Here is a 21,100-nt window from a genome sequence, read left to right on the forward strand (position 1 = left end):
TCCACATGAAATTTAGTTGAAATTGGCTCAATGGTTTAGTAGAAGAAGATGTTTACTAATTGTTTACAGACAGACAGACAGACAGACAGACAGACAGACAGACAGACGGACGGACGGACGGACGCCGGACGGTGAGTGATCACAATAGCTCACCCCGAGCTATCACTCAGGTGAGCTAAAAAACGCGAAAAATATTTCCTTGTCTATGTTGTTTTTGCAAATAAATATGTACACACAATTAATTTATAATAAATGGTAATTTATAATAAGTGAAAAATAAAACACATTATAAGTTAAATATTGTTTATGTATTGTGTTTATATTCATTTTACATGTATTATAAAAGTTAAAATCATTGTTGACAAAAGAGATTATCCTTCATATAGATTAAAATTGAGGGTAAGCATTCTTCCAGAATGGCCTTTTTTTATTTAAAGACCATTTTATTAAGAGACCACTTTTGATTACTCCCTTAAGTGGTCTCTTAATACAAGATTGACTGTACTAAGTAGACCACGTGTTAGGGCAAAAAGTGCACCTAAAAGATAAGTTTTTTTCAAAAATTAATACCTGTTTCTACATTAATTGTATTTATATTCTTTATTAAATACCAAACACTACTTTGAAATCATGAATCATAGAATAAAAAATGTTCCAAATCTTATTGTGTTGAGTGTTGTTTTTTTCAAATGTTTGTATTATAAGCTCGATTAAATAAGATTTGAAAAATTGGTTATCAATTGTTGAAGACATCACTAAGTTTTCTAGTTTTTGACCACAATTGACTTTAATTCTGACATAGCCTTTATATTGACAAGATGAACATTCTGACCAAGTTTCAATAACATTTAATCATCAATTTAATAATTTATGATTAATAAAACAGTACAGTTGGATTTCATTTTGTATAGAAATGATTATTTGCTTTATTTTGTTATGATTTACATAATAATGGAATAAAGTATCAATTTATTCACATTTTAAATCATGATGCAGTTAAATGTTATATGTTATATTTTATGATGTTTGGGTTTTAAATTATGCATATTCTCTTATACATGGTGTTGATCTAATATGTTATTATTACATTTTTGCAGTAATGTTTTGTTGTAAGATATAATAATAAATAAAAGTTAAAAAAATAGCTTCTCTTTTCTTTATGTTATTATCCACCGCCATATGTGGAGGGATATAGTTTTGGCATTGTCCGTCCGGAGCACTTAATTTGTGTCAAGAGTAATATCAGAAAATTGCTTGAACCGATTTCATGGAAACTTGATATAAGTGTAAATATCATAATAGAATGCTGTGTGTTAAATGTTGTTGCAATCCATTTACAAATAACAGAGTAATGGCCCTTTTTACTTGAAAATAAGCACACTTTTGTGTCTGGAGCGAAATCTTGGAACTGCTTGTGCAGATTTCATTGAAACTTGGAATGAGTGAATATATTGATAAGAGGATGGTGAAGGTAAAATTGCAACTCAAACAACTGGTCAATAATGGAGTTATGGCCACTTTTACTTGAAAATACCTGTTTGTATTTTTACTGCTTTAATGATTTCATTAAACCTTTATTTAAGTGTATCAATGAATGACTCTAGAGCAGTACATGTGTAGTTGTTTACAGAATTTGGCGTTGCAAGCATTCGGTGGGTGATATCAATGTAACAAATGTGCTTGTTTATTTATATTTTTATCCAAGAATAACAACAACATTCATAGCATAATGAACACAAAATTATACTACTCTATACATGTGTATTCATGAAACAAAAATATGATTAATAAAACAGTGTCCGACAAATTTCTTATATTTTAGGTAGCCCACTGGGCTACCAATAAAAATATTTGGTAGCCCATAAAATTTTCATACAAAATGATAAGAGGCAGGTTTTCATCTTTATTTTATTTCTTCATTTACATATACATAATATGTATACATACATATACATAAAACAGCAAGTAGTCTGATGTACACAGTCAATATCGTAAATTAATGTTACAGTACAGGCACCGTGTACTTAAATGTAAATGTACCAAAGAAAATCATATACTACATGTAGATATTACATGTAAGTGCACATGTATGTGTACTTAAATTCGGACAGCACGTTAAGTCGTAAACGTAAATAAAGCGTTTAGATGATCAATACAATTGACTCGTATGGTGTTAATCAATGCAATTGCCCTTTTTAACAACAAATACCGAGTTTCAAGAAATCAAGAGTATTAAATCATTTATTTACTTGTGTCCGACTTTAAGTACTGTCCGAATTTACGTATTGCATCCGTATGTTACGACACTTGTGTGCAGTCATTATGCAATACAATAATTGTTTCAATAATGAAGGAACATATACAGCGTAACGGTATCAATACAGCGTGTTTACATGATATTTTATTAAGAGAAAATGTCAATGCCAAATAATTCGCGAGATACCCCGGTACTTTAGTTGAAATTCACAACGAAACTTTTAATGGAAATTAAATGATCTCAATGTTGTACCCACTACAAAATTTTATTTACAAATAAATACACCCACGCATATTTTCGCGCGCTTTTTATCAGGACAAAGAAATTCATTTCTTAAATGTAGAATTTTGTAACCTAAAATAGCTGTACACAACGCGTGCAAACCGTGGCAGGTTATTTACGCATGTTGCAATACAACGGTCCTGATTGGGAGCTTATTTCATCATATCTTTAAATACAACCATATGCCGAAATTCATTTGACACTTTAGAAAATTTCAAACGTTTGTGTTTATGACTCTTATCGTCTATATTACCCACCCATAATTTGGTTTTAAAAATATAAATCGGGCATATATGGGATTATTGATTAACAGTATATTAATCCAATTATTAATTGACAATGCAAACTAATTAGCAGGTGTTAACCGCGTTCACAAAGTTGTCATTTATATTCGTTTTCGGTTTCGTTACCGTTTTGAAGAATCCGCTATTGTTTTGATTTATTTAATGTTTGGCGTCCTTGTATATTTAACGACATCAAAAACGTTGTCGCTATTACTCATTGTTGCGGTTAACAAAGAATTCCAAACTGCGAAATGATGTTGCATCATGTGCGCCAATTATCCAACCGGCTCTCATTATATTATTAGCAGACGACAAATGTTGATTCTGATTGGATGATTAAAATACACTGTTACTGTTTAAGACATTACCGCAAGTGATCGGTGACTGATTAGATAATTGATTGCACTTTGTTATCGGATTATACGCAATACACAGTGCAAAAACACATGGTCAGCGTGTTTATTCTATGTATGTCTGTCAATAAACCGGGCTACCGCTCTTATAGATTTATAGTAGCCCGGCGGGCGTCAGCTGGAAAATTTCAGTAGCCCGATGAAAAATTTTGGTAGCCCCCGGGCTCCGGGCAATGGATTTGTCGGACACTGAATAAAAGTTAGAATCAAGTTGACTTTTTCAACAATTTGCCAGATCAAAATTTAATTATTTTCTAATTTCATCTATTATTTATCTATGAATAAGCAGCATTTTATCATCAGTATTCAAGAGTATTAAAGGGGCCTTTTCACAGATTTTGGCATTTTTTAACTTATTCATTAAATGCTTTATATCGATAAATGTAAACATTGGATCGTAAAAGCTCCAGTAAAAAATCAAGAATAAAATTAAAAAAAGGAAAAGAACATTGCCCGGACCAGGTTTCAAACCAGTGACCCCTGGAGTCCTGCCAGAGTCCTGAAGTAAAAACGCTTTAGCCTACTGAGCTATTCCGCCGAGTACGTATACTAGAAGTATTTTATACCTTATATAAGCAATCTTCGTAGTTTCGCAAAATTTAACGACAAAAACAGAACTCTCCAAATTATTCAATCGTTTCGCGTTGCAACGCTTTATAATTTTTAGGTTTTAAAATCGTCAAAAGATGCATATAATGTCTATATTAGACCATGGTAAATGTTCAGTATTACTGTTTCCTCACAAATATCATAACTAAAACGAAAATTTGCGAATCTGAAACAACTTTTTTCAATTTTGTCAATTTACCAAAGCGTGAAAAGATCCCTTTAATCACTAAAACTAAAATCCTCACTTTTAAATTTGTATGCAATGATAAAAACAAGATAACATATACAGTTAGTGTTGAACGCCTTGTCTGTCTTCTCTTGACTGTTGATACATCGGCTTTTTCATGGAAATAATGTGGGTTTAAATCATTTGTGCTTATAATAATTTGCTGTGTGCTTGCCATAGTACGCTGTTTGTTTTGGTATGTTGTGTGTTTGTAATGGTATGCTATGTGTTTGTTTTGGTATGCTGTGAGTGTGTGATGGTATGCAGTGTGTTTGTGATGGTATGCTGTATGTTTGTGATGGTATGCAGAGGGCCAGATAAGATGCGTATTTGCGTAAAATACGCATGAAAAGAAAGAAAATACGCATGACTTAAAATTTTGTGGAGTAAGTAAACTCCTGGCCAAATTTGGATTACGCATCGTGTACAAGTTCAATGCGTATTAGCCGTGTAAACATGACTAATTCCCGTTATTGTGTCCACACCGGTAAAAACTTAGTGACATCACCATCTTTGAATAGAATGTGGTTCCCGATCGAATTTACTCCTCAGTCGAACGGCATCATTTCATTTTGGCACACGATAAAGGCCGATGTTGACTAAACCCGCTGCATTGTTGAGAATGGATATACGCTTATGTTGAAAACTGTTGACATCACATTTGATAAAACCCGAATTGCCCAACTTCAAGCATATAATTTTTGCTATCAGTTCATCTCTTGTGTGGTACTATGGAAAAACTTTTTCCTTCAAGCACTTTTAAAATGGCAGCCGAAATACACATATAATAAACAAGTTATATGGATACCACCCGCTTACCATTCAGACTAAGCACATGTTTAACCTGATAGATATATTGAAATCCGGTTTGCAATCAATGAATCCACTTGAATCATAATGTAATGCGAAAACTTGCTGCTTGCTTATTTTTCATATGACCGTCACGATCTGTGCTGTCCTGACCGGCAGTCTCTGTCTCGAAAGCGCTTAACCTTTTGTGACGTATGCCGCAGCGTCTGCATGTGTTTGTGTTTAAATGTCATGTAAATAAAACAAAAAGTAATGGCGAGCCAGTTAAAAATGGTAGATTCTTTCAAGTCGACATCGTCAGTAGTAACATCAGAAAAAATAGTACACCCTAATATTGACAGTATATTAACAGATGTTATAAAATCGGTGTAGAGAAAGAAACATGACGGAAATAAGGTCACAGAAAAGACTATTTCTAACTGGAAAGAATGTTTCCCGTGGCTCAAAATTGAGCCAGTGTGTGCTTCACAGTGGCTTGCTAAATCAAGACGGAAAAAGATATAAATGGCTGCTTAAGCCAGGGGCAAAAAAACACATAAAAACTGTTAAATAAAACAAAAGTGATTGCTTAATTGTGTACAAGACTGCCTGTTATAGCGAGTTAACAGTACATGTACAATGTATTATTTATTCTGAACCTTTGAACATGAATACTCCTTAAAATTATCGGATTTTGATTTTTACTCATCAATTAAAAATTTCATGAGTGAAATACCCATCGGCTGAAAAAATTATCTGGAGCTCTGATGGTATGATGTGTGTTTGTGATGGTATGCTGTGTGTTTGTGATGGTATGCTGTGTGTTTGTGATGGTATGCTATGTGTTTGAGATTTTCATCTTGAAACAAGTAAAACGACACTCCTTACTAAATGAAATGTAAACTAGAACTGCGCGAATTAGCTTTGTCGCCTGATGGCATTGATGTCAAACGAAACGGTAAAAATGGGTTAACCAAGATTTTTGTACAGACGGATAGGACTAACACTATATGCCTCCCGAATCATGGTGATGCCGGGGGCATAAAAAAAATATTTTTTTTTATTAATGTTTCAAGTAAAGCACAAGACATAGAAGTTATGAACCTTATTTTTGTCACAGATTTTGAAACCTGAACGCTGACCTCAAATTCAAGGTCAAGGTCACAGGGGTCAAACATTGTATGTGCATGGAAAGGTGTTTTCCAGATACACATGCATACCAAATATGAAAGCAATATCTGAAGGGACACAAAAGTGATGAGCCTTTTTCGAAAAGTGTGACACCGTGGACGCTGCTGACACCGCCAAAGCAAGTAACACCTATATGTCTTCCTGTCCATAGTCAGGCGACACAAAAATATTGGTCGTGACTAATAGAAATGTTAACACTATTGGTTCTGACTAAAAGAAATGTAAACAATATCGGTTCATTCCTGGATAACCATATGATATTAATAAAATAATAAAGCATTTGTAATAATTTTTGTCAAAAATCTGGAAAATACGTTGATCAGAGTTTATATTTTGCCTTTAAATACTAAAGCCTGCATGGCTCTGCGGAAGCGTATTAGCTTTAACTTCAAGAGGCCTCTGCTTCGAACTCATAGTATTTTAATCGACTTTATCTTCTCGCTAAAATAATTAGTTTAGGACATTCAAAACATTATAATATATTTATTGGTCAACATATTGAATGACATTTTCCCAAAATACAAAATCTGTGAACTGTGACCAATACCCTTTAAGTACACTACGCGACCCATTGAGTTTTATTTGAACTTTTGAGATGAGTGTAAACACCTAATGCTTAAGTTGATGTACATGAAATGTTTTTAGCTTCGATTCTGAATCAACCATGAATTGAAGCAACAATATTTGAGTTAGCCTTCTACCAGTCAAAACTTCTGAAGTAAAGCTCAAGGTTCCATTACACTTAAGAATTTTGTATCCCTCTGTGGTCGAAAGAAGTGCTTATTTCTACACAGTTCCTTCCCTCATATATTTTAAATGCTATTAAGCAATCGCAACCAAGCCTTTTGTGATTACAGTACAGGCGCAGTGTACTTACACAAACGCCACTCGCCGCGATGATCATCTCACTGTGTTCGCTAACAAATATAAACCCCGCGATGGGTGTTCAGATCAAATATGTCGCTGGAGCTGTTTGATATAAGGCGAACACGGCCAATCACCACAGACCCATAATATCTACAGCGGTGTTCATCGTGTTCGCTAAAAATAAAATAATTGAACATAAATGTATTGTCTTGATCCCTTTCATTTAAAAGTGATAATGAATAATGTATTTCACACCCATGCCAAGTTTCCAAGTTTATTAATTTAAAGCTCAGTTCATGCATAACATGACAATATTAGCAACAATTATACAAAGTGCATCAATAGGTACATAGTTGAAGGGGCTACATACTATACAACAATTATACAAAGTGCATCAATAGGTACATTGTTGAAGGGGCTACATACTATACAACAATTATACAAAGTGCATCAATAGGTACATAGTTAAAGGGGCTACATACTATACAGCAATTATACAAAGTGCATCAATAGGTACATAGTTGAAGGGGCTACATACTATACACAAAGTGCATCAATAGGTACACAGTTGAAGGGGCTACATACTATACAGCAATTATACAAAGTGCATCAATAGGTACATAGTTGAAGGGGCTACATACTATACAACAATTATACAAAGTGCACCAATAGGTACATAGTTGAAGGGGCTACATACTATACAACAATTATACAAAGTGCATCAATAGGTACATAGTTGAAGGGGCTACATACTATACAACAATTATACAAAGTGCATCAATAGGTACATATTTGAAGGGGCTACATACTATACAACAATTATACAAAGTGCATCAATAGGTACATAGTTGAAGGGGCTACATACTATACAACAATTATACAAAGTGCATCAATAGCTACATAGTTGAAGGGGCTACATACTATACAACAATTATACAAAGTGCATCAATAGGTACATAGTTGAAGGGGCTACATACTATACAGCAATTATACAAAGTACATCAATAGGTACATAGTTGAAGGGGCTACATACTATACAACAATTATAAAAAGTGCATCAATAGGTACATAGTTGAAGGGGCTACATACTATACAGCAATTATACAAAGTGCATCAATAGCTACATAGTTGAAGGGGCTACATACTATACAGCAATTATACAAAGTGCATCAATAGGTACATAGTTGAAGGGGCTACATACTATACAGCCAGGGCCCTCGATTTGCCAAATTTACCGTCGAATATCGCCGGCTTCCCCCATGAAAAAAGTATCCTTTTTACCCTATTTTGTGGAAAAAAATATCCCTAAAAAAGGAAAAAAAATAAACACACGCAAAACCCGAAACACTGAAAAGATATTGTTCGTGTTTTCCAGCCTTATCGATACGGCTGTATATGGGAAATATAACGTTTTGCGCACCTGCATGATTCATACATCTACACCATTTCCGGATAATAAAATAATACACAATGCTAAGTCATACTGAAAAAATGCTTATTAAAACAATGATTTTTTTCCTGCAAAAAATATATTTTCTTTTTAAACAAACTGCATTAGATAGTATTCATAAAAAACAAACAGACAGTTACACACAGGCATCGGCGACCGCGTCATCAAATGACAACTCGATAGAAATTGAAGATGAAGATGTGCAAAATCATGAAACAGACTGTCACACACATGCATCGGCGAGCGCTATTGTGATTGTCGAAAAAAGTTTTCGTTTGTTTTATTAATAAAGTTATATCTTTATTTATCACAAGTATTTTCTATTTTATTCACACTTCTCGATACAGTCATCTCTTATCCAACAGTTAATATTTATACAAAAAACATATGCGCTGACTTGTTAAGAGATGAGAAAAGAAGATGTGTCTTTTCAATACTTATTTGAGCACTGATAACTGCCATAAATAAAAGACATGTAAGTGTTTAATATAGGAGAGAACAACAGAAGTTTCACCTCTGTTTTATATTGACATTAACTTTATAATACATCATAACAGTATAGTCTAATATGAGTGTCAGATATACTCAGTTAAAAAAGCAAAGGAATTAAGTGCAAACATGTACAAAACTTGAAAAGTAATGAGAAACTACGTAAAAAAATCCCCCATAAAAGGTAATCGACGCGAAAATTCCCCCTCATGAGTGATGTGGGTGGCTTCGTGTGGCGACAAGAGAGGGCGCTGACAGCAATTATACATTTAAAGGGAGAGATTATTTATATGTAATACAACTTATACAAACAATATTTTAAGATTGAGAGCTGATGGGGAGCAAACACATAGAACACGTTATGAATTAAAACTGCTTCAATATTTCTTTCACGAACAAACAAAATTTCCTGTACGTACTGTAGTTGTGAGAATAGATGGACATTAGCGATTTAAATGTTATGATATTTGGTCTCGTGTAATATTTTTATCAATGAAACATAAATGCCCATGACAGTGTTTCCTGTATTATCGTGTAAGTACCTGTTATTGAACAGCACCTATTAATGGACGTTTTGTTTTGATTCTGTATGCACATGCGCAATAGTGCGCATGACGTCACATTGGACGTCACGATGTAAACAAGTGTAACGGATGAGAATTTTAGAGAAGATTTTTTACAAATTGTTTATTTTAACTGAACTTTAAGACAATTTATTGTCACACACACATTTTATATGACTGATTTTTAGTCATTTGTGTAGGTAAAACCCAGATACGGTTTGTGTAAGAAGTGTAATTGTAGTTGGAAAGGACAAATTTGAAAATCCGACATCTTGTTTTTCACGAGTGAAAACAAATAAATATGAAAATAACATTTGCATTACGAGCGCGTTTGTTTATGCAGCACCTATCGATCATACGAGCGTTGATACTTTAAACAAACAATCTTTTTAAGTTTTAAATCGTCGATTGTACACATTTTATACTGATTTTACTATAATATATGTCTAGCTCTTTGCATTAAGAGTTACTTGGTCAGAGTGTTAATTGGTACAATGGTTGGGAATGGTATGGATGGCATGGCAGTCCAACGGACAAGATGGGCACAGCAAGGGTTCGCGATTGGTAAGGGACCTGAAGTACCCGGCTCCTCTGGAAGTCGGACCGTACAAGTACAAAAGGTAACCGAATATCAGCTCCGAATGGATAAGAGTCTAGCAAAAAAACTATCTGCAGCTAGACGTACAAAACATTTGGACTTCGAAATTAAGAACGGCAATGTTGTAATCGTCGCTGATCTGGCTACCTTCGAACTGCTTAAGGAAGCTGCTCTGTATTTCTATAAAAATGATACATCAGTCAAAGATGATACAGTTATCCAATCGACAGTCGATCAGAAAAATAGTTCAGTTTTATATGCCATAAAATATAAATTCTACACTATTAACATTTATGCAACTACAAGTAAATTCATGGTAAATGGACAGAATACACAGTTGTTTGTAGGGCAGCACCTTTCAGCGATACAGAACATTGTAAGGCATGCTACTGTGAATGGACAACCTGTAAACCTAGACAGTGTGAATCAACTGTTGGCAGAAAGTATCCAGAGTGCACTGCTCAACTCTACAATAGCAACTGAACAATCAAGTAAGGCAAAAACTTCTATTTCTTCAAAAAACACAATGAATACTAGGGCGAAGAGTACTGAAAGTAAACCTACCAATAGTGATGAACCTGAGGTTAAATGTTTCAAGTGTAATAGAACTCTAAAAACTGGTGTTGAATGTACAGTAAATCATAAGAATGAATCTCATTGGATACATTATGGATGCTTGAATTTGAACGACACTGAACTTGAACTTGTTAAAAACCAACCTGAAGATGCTCCATACACATGTACATTGTGTGCCAAGCATGATAATACAAGGACTCTACCTGTAAAAATAATGGCAAACCGTTCTACGTTAAACATTCCTGCTCTACCAAATATACCCGTTTCAAATGCATTTGCCATTCTTACCGAGGAAGAGATTAACACTGAACCTGTTCTTTACACTGAACAATGCTATATCTGTTGTAAGGACATACAACAGGATCAAATTGTCTGTGAAACTTGTCAAGGTATTTGTCATCATGATTGTGTTGTGTTTAACACTGACAATATTACAGCTTCCTGCTTGGCATGTGTAGGGGAAAATCAGCAGCTAAATCTGGCAGGAGAGCAGTCTGTCGATAGCAACCTGCAGTTACAGGGGAACCAGCTGGTTAGTACAGACACAGATGTGATTGCTATCCAAGACGAAAAACGAGCTCTACTAAAAGGTTTGAATGAAAAAGACAAAGAGATAAGGAAATTGCAAAATGATTTAAAGTTAAAAGATAAAGAACTATCAGAAGCATACAAGCATAAGCCAAAAACTGACATATATATTAAAAAACATGAAGCTAAATGTGAAGAACAAGAAAGGACAATTAAAACTCTATTGAATAAAATTGAGTTCTTGGAAAACAAAGTTGAATCCCTTGAGAAAACTGCTAAATATTCGAACCACCCAACACAGTCGAATGGTACATCCGAAAACAATGAGCTTGCAGCTTCAATTCACAGTCAAGTGACAAGTCTAGTTCTAAAAAAAGTGAGTCAAGAATTGGAAAGCTTTGGTTCACAATGGCTTGCATCAAGTAACACCGCTAATAAATCTAGTACACAAACACAATCAACTACCACAAGCATTGAGAAACAGCAGACTGCTCAAGAAACTATTCCAAACCAAAAATTGAATGAAAATACAGTATACTCCAATGTTATGAAAAATGCTAACACTACAAATCAAAGAGATGGGCGAACTCATACTGGTGTGCCTCAGTCAACAGGCAGTGTGACGAAGGTTGAAGGTGACGTTATTCTCCCTGAAGGATTCGTGGCATTTCCAAGGAACCAGCTCCACGCTGTGATGCAGGGACGACCTATACTAAAGACTCGTTCGTACAAACCTCCAAGCAACACTCAGTATAACACAAACAGTAACAAGAGTAATTCAAGTCTAACACTGTCCAAGACAGTTAAGCATAACATTAGCAACTACTGCAATATAATAACTGAACCACAAACAGAAACTGTAAAAGTCGATAAAGTTATTCAACAGGACTTAAAGCTTAAATCTAGTAACACTGACCCTGATATTGAAACTATCGAACCATCTAATACTGACAAAAGTGAACAACCTGATAACCAACCTGCTGAACTGTCCAATGCAAACAAACCTATTGTAAGCCAAACGATTAACCTAACAAAAGGGCAATCAATAGACAAGAATCATTTTTTAGCCGAGCGCCAGGATTTCAACCAAAGAAGATAGCACAAAACAAAGAAACTAACTCAGACACTATAAATATGGTCGCATACAACTGCAAGAATGTTAAAACTAGTGTTACATGCATCAATGAACTATTTAAAACTGCTCAACTCGTATTGTTATCTGAAACATGGCTTTATGAATATGAACTTTATCTCTTGAATGAAATAGGAAGTAATATCTGCTCAGCAGGAAAATGCAGTGATCTCTACAATCCAGTACCTCCTGGACAACGTAACAGGGGCCACGCTGGCGTAGCAGTGTTATGGAGGAAAGAAATTAATCACCTCATAACAGAGCTACCCGACGGAAATGAGAGACTCCAGTGTTTGGAGCTAGCGTTAGAACATACAAAATATCTGATAGTAGCTGCATATCTCCCAACGACAGGTGGACTTGAAACTGAAACAGAATTTCTAGAATGTGTTGACATCTTAAGAGAAATCATTCTTCAATATCAAAACTCGCATGACATCATTATAGGAGGTGACCTGAACGTTGATCTGTCGGTGAACGGTCCAGTTCTAAAACGAACAGTTTACATCAAACATATGATAGACGAACTGAATTTAAAATATGACTGCAGTGGAAAAACTTTCATAAACTCTCTTGGCAGGGAAGTAAGTGAACTAGATTACTTTCTTGTGAAACTCAGAAATGCAAACAGTAAGTCCATGGGAAAAATTGTGTTGAACCAACTCGACTCTAATGTATCTGATCACCACCCAGTTCAAATATCGGTTAAAGTTAATAAACTAATTCTTTTGAAAAACAAAGTTCAAAAATCTGTAAAAAAGTTTAAAGTTACATGGGACAAAATCAATCAGGAATCATTTGCAGAAGACATGAGAAAAGGTTTATTAATGCTTAAACCAAATGAACTTAAAGAAAATCAGAATATCGAAGTTTTTGCTCAGAACATTATGTCTGTTATGAAAGACACTATGAATCTGCATTCAACTGAAATAAAACATATGAACTCCAAACCTAAACTAAAAGTCTGGACGCAAAACATTGGAATCGCTCTTCGAAACAAGCGTGAAGCGTATAAGAAATGGGCTACCGAAGGCAAACCGCAAGATCCAAATAGTCAGTTACTCTCTAACGTCAAAACCACAAAGAGACTCTTTCGTAGTTCAATCCGCTGTGAGCAAGCCAGAAGAACAATGCAAGACCGTGACAAAATTTTGAACTCTAGAGCCCAAGATCCTAAGACATTTCATAAACTTATCAATAAAAATAGAAAGAACAAGAATTGTTTCATTGAATACTTAAATGTAGATGGTGAATCTTTCACAGGAGTCGACAAGGTAGCTGATGGTTTCAAGAAGCATTTCAAAGCGCTAGCGGGACATTCAGAAAACCCAAATTTTGACAATGAATATCACAAAACAGTAATCAAAGAGTGTAACCACATCAGTGATATGGTTTTTGAAACAGAAGTACAGCCAATTACTCCTGGGGAACTTCAAAGGGCAATACGGGGAATAAACCGCGGGAAAGCACCTGACTACCATGGGTTATCTATTGAATGTGTAATAAATGGTGGCCCTATTCTACAAAATGTGATTTTGAAACTTTTGAATTCTATCATGTTATCTGGATATGTGCCTGAGTGTATGAAAATTGGTATTTTAACACCGATATACAAAAATAAGGGTTCCAGGAACGACGCTTGTAATTTCCGAGGAATTACTGTGCTACCTGTCATAGAAAAGATTCTTGAAATGGTTCTGAAAATACGACTCGTTCCAACTCTTGAAAAAGACCAGAGTGCTTTCCAACGGGGGTTCACTGCCAAAACCTCACCACTTCACGCAGCGTTGATAGTTGAAGAGGTTTCCCGCGAGTATAAAGATAAGGGAGAGGACATTGACCTTGTTTTCCTTGACGCAAAAGCCGCTTTCGATGTTGTGGATCATCATCACCTACTACGCAGGTTATACCACTCTGGCGTTAATGATAGACATTGGACAATTTTTAAAAGTATTCATATGCAGTCGACTAGTTGTGAAATGGGCAAATTCAAGATCAGACCCCTTTGAGGTTCTACAGGGTGTGAGACAAGGAGGGATCACCAGTACTGACCTATACAAAATTTACATCAACCCTCTGCTGAAACGTTTAGAGATGGCGGAAGAAGGATGTGTTATAGGTGATGTTAGGTGCAACACTAGTGCATGTGCAGATGATGTTACATTGAATTCTAAAAAACCAGGAGAAACATCAGTTCTTATAAGCATGGCCGAAACATTTGCCAGCTACGAAAGATATATTTTACAGCCTAAAAAGACGGAGGCTCTCAAAGTGGTTACAAGTTCTAGAAAAGAAATAGTTGAAGAAGATTTTGAAATATATGGAAATAAAATTACAAACGCTGATATTTGTACTCATCTAGGTTTGAAACGTTCTCACACTATCAGCTCTACAGCGGAACAAAATGTTGATAACAATATTCAAAAAGCACGAAGAACAGTATATAGCTTTATGTCGTCAGGTTTCTATGGTGCTGGTGGTTTGGACGTCCCATCAATTCTACATATTTTGAAAATGCATATCATTCCCATTCTGTTATATGGACTAGAAATTATTTTACCTAAAAAGACACAAATTGATAAGCTCGAAATTTTTCAAAAACGAATACTAAAGCAACTACTTGTGTTACCTAGTAGTACACCTGACATTGCAATCTACTCAATAAGTGGTCTCCTTCCAGTAAAAATCCAAATACACAAGAGAGCTTTAATCATGTATAACAATGTGTGTCTACAAAGTGAAAGTGCAGTGGAACGTCGTATAGCTGTTAGACAGTTGACTATAAAGAGCAACAAGAGCGCTAGTTGGTTTGTAGACATCCGTAAGTTATTCTGGCTATATGAACTTGGCGATCCAGAAGATTTGCTCGAGTCTCCAACAGAGAAGGAACACTGGAAGAGAACAGTTAACAGGACAATAGATAATATTTGGTTACAACAGACAATAGCTGAATCAAAAACAATGAAAACTTTGCAAAATCTTAACATGAACATGGTTAAGCCAAGAAAACCACACCCTCTTCTACAACAACAGGCGGTCTCTACATACGATGCGAACCGGCAATTACTCAAACTCAAGTTTATGTGTGGCAAGTACATTTTGCAGAGTGACCGGGCATCCTTTAGTAAAAACAAGGTAGATGACACATGCAGAGTGTGCTACAAGTCTCCTGAGACACTTCAACACATGGTCCTTGAATGTTCGGGCTTGTCTGCGGTACGAGATCCTATCATCCGTGACATAGAAAGTGAGATCGAAAAATCCTTCCCATGTCTGTGGCAATCGTACACACAAGATCAGAAAGTAACTGCTCTCATTGATTGTACTGTTCTTTACAAAAAGCACAAACTTTCCAAAGTAGAATGCCAGAGACTTCACAAAATTGATTTTCAATGTCGGCGTCTATTTTTTACATTGCATACGAAACGCTTTAAAATTTTTGAGTTGTCGAAAGGTGCTGCATCCGCGCGTCCGCTTAATACAATTTCAAAGAGTGTTTGTTCTGGGAATAGTGCTGGGAATTTACTGATAACTAAAAAGCCTGACGGGTGCTACAACTCGGTTGATCCACTAGGATCGTCAAGACTTTGAAGAAGAAGAAGATAAACAAATGGTCGCACATGAAGTCCATGACCTACTTGCCTACTTAGCTTGAAACAAATGCGCCAAAAACAGGTTAAAGGATGCATTTATTGTTATTTACATCGTTTTATGTGTTTTTTGGTATTACTTTTTGAATGCAATTATCAAAACGTACATTTACACACCAAAAAGCATATTTCCGTTTGCAATTTTGATTGCAGCAGACGCAGATTTTTTTGCCGAGTCCAGGTCACGTGATAGTCATGTGACTTTGTATATAATGGAGTAGTATTTATGAAGTGTCAGGTAATAGGTCATGTTTACATTGGCCACCATTTTGTTTTGTCTGCTAGAGGTGACAATAACCAGGGAATCATTGTTATAAATTCTTGAAGGTAGTTTGCTGGGAAACTTTACAGATAAATCATTCAATGATTGAACTGTTATTCATTTGTTTAAACAAAATGTTTTTATCATTTTAAGTGTTTTAATTTTAAGGAAATTTGACGTAATTTCTTAGGTGTTCGATAACTGGTTCGTCCACCATAAATGCCGAGTATAATATAAAACCGAGTTCGCACATAGATCTAGGATACTGTACCTGGAGGAGTGATAATTGCGTGTTTACGAAGGTCGATTGAACGCGTATTTGTGGACCGCAGAAACCCACTATTAGTTGTATCAGTTGGAGAAGTAAGAGAAAGTTACCTTTTCATCTGGAAACTGTTTATTTCATTGTTACATTGGTAGACGATTTCCCGCAGAAAGTTATAAATTAATCTCCTTTTGAAGAACGTTGCCTACATCTTTAACAAGTAACATATATTTAGGTCGAGACGGCAAGTTGAATCGGTCTCAACTGAAATGAGATTTTAGGTCGTTCTAGAGCTCTACTTTCAGTAGGCCTACAGGACTCTTAAAGGGTCCTCGGATGTTTCGCCCCCAAGACGTTTCCGCCCTGGTCGTTTCGCACCTGGTCGTTTCGCCCCATATTAGGTGCGAAACGACCAGGGACTAGGTGTTGAGTAGTTTAATTGGTGACCATTATATAATCATCAAAGAAAGTACCCTGAATCAATAATGTAAGTATATTAGTGGAACACTAGGTGTTGAGTAGTTAAATTGGTGACCATTATATTCAATAATGTAAGTATATCACGCATTTATCCGACAAAGGGTAGGTGATAAAAGCAATTAGCCACCATAAGTATATATATTAATGTAAAATGAATGCAGATATTTTTTTAATTGACTTGATAATCACAATCCAATCAATTTGATATGAGTATCTTTTATAAGCGGGTTATATAGATATATATATATATATGAGGCAATTGACCGTAAATTTAAATAGCATGAGTCTTAAATTAACAATGCATTTCATTCTCTCATTATGTAATTGTGATAAAACAGGTGTTAGTTATGGTAGCTATAGCGCTTACCATTTGTAGAAAACGAAATGTGAAAACATTTGGAGATCTGTATTAAAAGAATAACAGTGCTGCTATATATTGTAATGTAAATAATTATGACTCATTCAGTTTATAAATGTGCTTTGCTGTAATTTATTATTGTGTGCTATGTATACTCGGATAAACTATGTGTTCTGTTCTATTATATTCCAAAAAATGTTCATGTAGTGCAATTTCATATTTAATACAATACAATGTATGGAAATAAAACAGTTGGTTTCTTGTATGCGTGATATTCTATTAGTATTACTATTTATTAAATTCAATTAAAAAAGACTTTGTAAATGGAAATAATAATAAGAAAGTGATGACATGTGTAAATAAGTAGTAGTGTTGCTTATTTTATCTAAATAGCAGCGATAGTATATTTATTATCTCTGTTATATAATGTACTTGTGTATAGTAAGAAATTCTAGTCATAAGTTGATGGTATATTGAATATATTTTGTGTATAGAATCTATTATATAGGAAAAATACAGAAAGCCACTGTTAACCAGTTCACTTAGGTCGTCGCTCTTTTACACCATTTTTCACTATGCGCATTAGTACCCAGTTTTACAAGCACCAGTGTTGTATCAACTTCAATATTTTATAACAGGTGTTTAACATAAGGTTAACAGGGGCAAATCTGTAAGATTGGCCATGCATGTTTGTAAATTGTGTTATTTTATGTATTATTATATTGTACATGTCATGGACGAGAAATAAACCTTGACACTCTATGTTTAAGTCGTAAGACATAATTAAACATCTTAATTGCGATAAGTTCCATTGATTAACTTAACAGCTTACGCACAAAGTGGTGCTTAGGCAACAATCAATTACTGACAGCCGCCTTCGATTGTCAATAAATAAACAAATCAGTTTTCTTTTAAAGTGCTCCCTAAATGGATATTTGATCAACAGTATGAACAGGTGTTATAAACATGCCATTCAATGCGGACAGCTTATCTTAACATTGCCACTAATCCGATGTTGTTGCGTAATATTATTTTAACCTTCAGATAAAGATTGTCGTGTATTCGCTTCACAGTAAAAATGATTTTAAAAATGTCGTTTTTTTAGGGTTATTATTATTATTTATTTATAATGAAATGATAATTCAACTTGTTCATCTATGTACTTGATTTACTAATAAAACGATATACATTTACTTATTATAAAAAAGTTATTATATAATCCATCGATATATTATATGTAATTAATTAAATAACATTGCTATAGTCTAAGTAGTTTTGTATGTAGTTGACAAAAAGACAGTTATTCATCAGTACTTAATCTATAAAATTATATCTTAAATTGTAATACGAGAAAATTGAAGAATTATTTACTTATACAAACATTAAATTACATGGCAGTAGTTTTGTATGTATTTTTTCGTATTAATTTATAATAGTGAAAAGTCTATGTAGAGCTCTATTTTCGCGTTCTGCTAGTGTTTGGGCTGTTATACCTAAGTATTTAAAGGATGTCACTATTTCTAATAATTCTCCGTAAAGGTAGAAGTTGTAATTTGTATGGCGATTACTTTTTTCTTAGATCGAGGCCTTTGTTTTAGATGTATTTATTTTAAGAGACGCTATGCAGTAATTAAACAATAATTCCTTCGTTTCACAGGTATTTCTCTTGAGGAATACAAAGCCGCTGTGACGTCAGGATGCGAGCTTGACTTCGTCTGCAGTCCTTGTTCTAAAAAAGAACAGACACATAGATCAGAGGCCGATATTGATGTCGATGACTTTGCTGCAAATTGGGAAATGGGATTCGACATAAGCGACATTCATGACAACGTCACCGACGAGGACTTGGACAGTACGCGGGCAGAAGGGAATGGAAACGTGGACGATGACGGCGCTATTGACGGTGATCACATTACCGGAAACGAAATGGACGACACAACTGGAAACGGGGACGATGACGGCGATTTTGACGGACCGCCAGACATGGAGTGATGTACGCTGTCGAACTCACCTACCTGCGTGCCTGCGGAAAACTACTGAAATATCGAATGTGTTCAAATAGACCCTACGGACATTTCTTCGTGTTGTCATGTTTATGTACTTCATAAACTATATAAATAAAGAATGCTTTCATTGTCGTTTTATGTAACTAAACTACTAAAAAATGTTAATTAAGTGACACAAGTTGCATTAAAATGTCAGAAAAAAAAACTTGACATATATTAAAACATGTAATTATAACATAAATAATACTTGAAAAATATGCATTTTTAATTCATATTGTCACATTAATTCAGATGCTGTTTAAAGTCTTGTTTTCTTTTCAAGGCAGACACAGGAGCAAGAAATTAATCATAAATGTTACCTAAAAACATATAACATTAAAATTTTAAGTTAGCTGTAGAGTAATACAAGCCTTTTTTTTAAGAAATACTTTTGAAGCTTAATTGTGTTAATATGAAATTTTATCTTCATGTAGAGAACAAAACTATATCTCTCAGTGACTAACACAATCAAATTGGTCATAGTGACTGCTCATTGTGTTTCGAAGTTACATGATTACATGTTCTTATACTGAACTCACTTGCATGACTTTAATGGATGTAATCTAATTTCATTGTGAAGAATTGCCAATCTCCTTTTCTAAATCGTTTTATGTAACTAAACTACTGAATTATCGTATGTGTTCATCGCGATGTTTTACAACACTGTAATTCTACGTTATTTTATGCCAAATAAAACAACAAATAGACTCTACGGACTTTTCTTTGTGTTGCTTATACGCTGTTGTGTTTATGTGGTTCATAAAATATATAAATAAAGAATGCTTTCATTGTCGTTTTATGTAACTAAACTACTGAAATATCGTATGTGTTCATCACGTTGTTTTACACTGTTATTCTACGTTATTGTATGTCAAATGAATAAATAGGTCAGAAAAAATATCTCTTTTTAGTTTTTTGTTACTACTCTAGAGTCTAGACTATAAGTTTAGTCATTGACGTGATAAATATCCTCTTAATAAAATTATATAATTGTCATCAATTAAACTACTCAACAACTATTGTTCCGCTAGAATGGGGGCGAAACGACCAGGTGCGAAACGACCAGGGCGGAAACGTCTTGGGGGCGAAATAACTAGGGTGCGAAAAGACTTTGGCGCGAAACGTCTGTAAATCAACTGGTTCAAGCCAAGGGAAGGACTCTCAATAATCCTTAGGTATTGTACGCAATGAAGATGATTAAACGAAATTTAAACTCGAATAAAATAAAATAAAATCACACTCGATCGGACGAGAGAATTTACTGGGCTTTTGTTAATTTTTGAATTTTTGAAAAAAAGTCGTTGGAACATCGTGGGCTCGACTTTTTGAAAGTTTCACATCACATGTTTGTGTCTACGTACCAAATACTCCGTGCAGTTGTATTCACGTGGTAAATGGTCATCTAACGAGTTGGTGTGCATTATACATTGATACAAAGCTATTCTGACTGCTAACTTGCGAGAAATCCATCGTGTCTTTCCTCAATCGGCCATTTTTGGCGCGCGCTTGTTGTTGTTGCTGTAGGGCTATGTACTACTATGTTGAAAGGGCTGTTGTCGACATAGCGAATAGCGCGTATGAGGGGCATTTGATGGCAGTGATTTTTGAGGAGAGCAAAGATATAAGCCAAGTGATTTAGTACGTTGTTATTTGTGTATTTATTCTATGTATGTGCTATGTTGCTTTGTTAATTTGCGTGCGTATGTGAGCAAAGTCATGTGATTGCGGATAGCGCCAGTAAAGTGAAAGTGAAAGCATCAGGCTCGTGAAAGCAGCAAAAGGAAAG

At 34.8% G+C, this 21,100-nt stretch overlaps 1 long non-coding RNA gene across 1 annotated transcript in view; it reads right to left on the reverse strand.

Annotated features, from left to right (window-relative positions):
- The window catches only part of LOC127864045 (uncharacterized), a 37,698-nt gene extending 20,580 nt beyond the window's left edge, over positions 1-17,118 (reverse strand). The window contains exon 1 of the long non-coding RNA XR_008041397.1: positions 16,545-17,118. This is a non-coding gene — a long non-coding RNA (uncharacterized LOC127864045). The remainder of the gene's footprint in view (positions 1-16,544) is intronic.
- Positions 17,119-21,100: the final 3,982 nt, after the last annotated feature.

Source organism: Dreissena polymorpha, chromosome 1 (assembly GCF_020536995.1).
Source record: "Dreissena polymorpha isolate Duluth1 chromosome 1, UMN_Dpol_1.0, whole genome shotgun sequence".
NCBI classification, from domain to species: Eukaryota; Metazoa; Mollusca; class Bivalvia; order Myida; family Dreissenidae; genus Dreissena; species Dreissena polymorpha.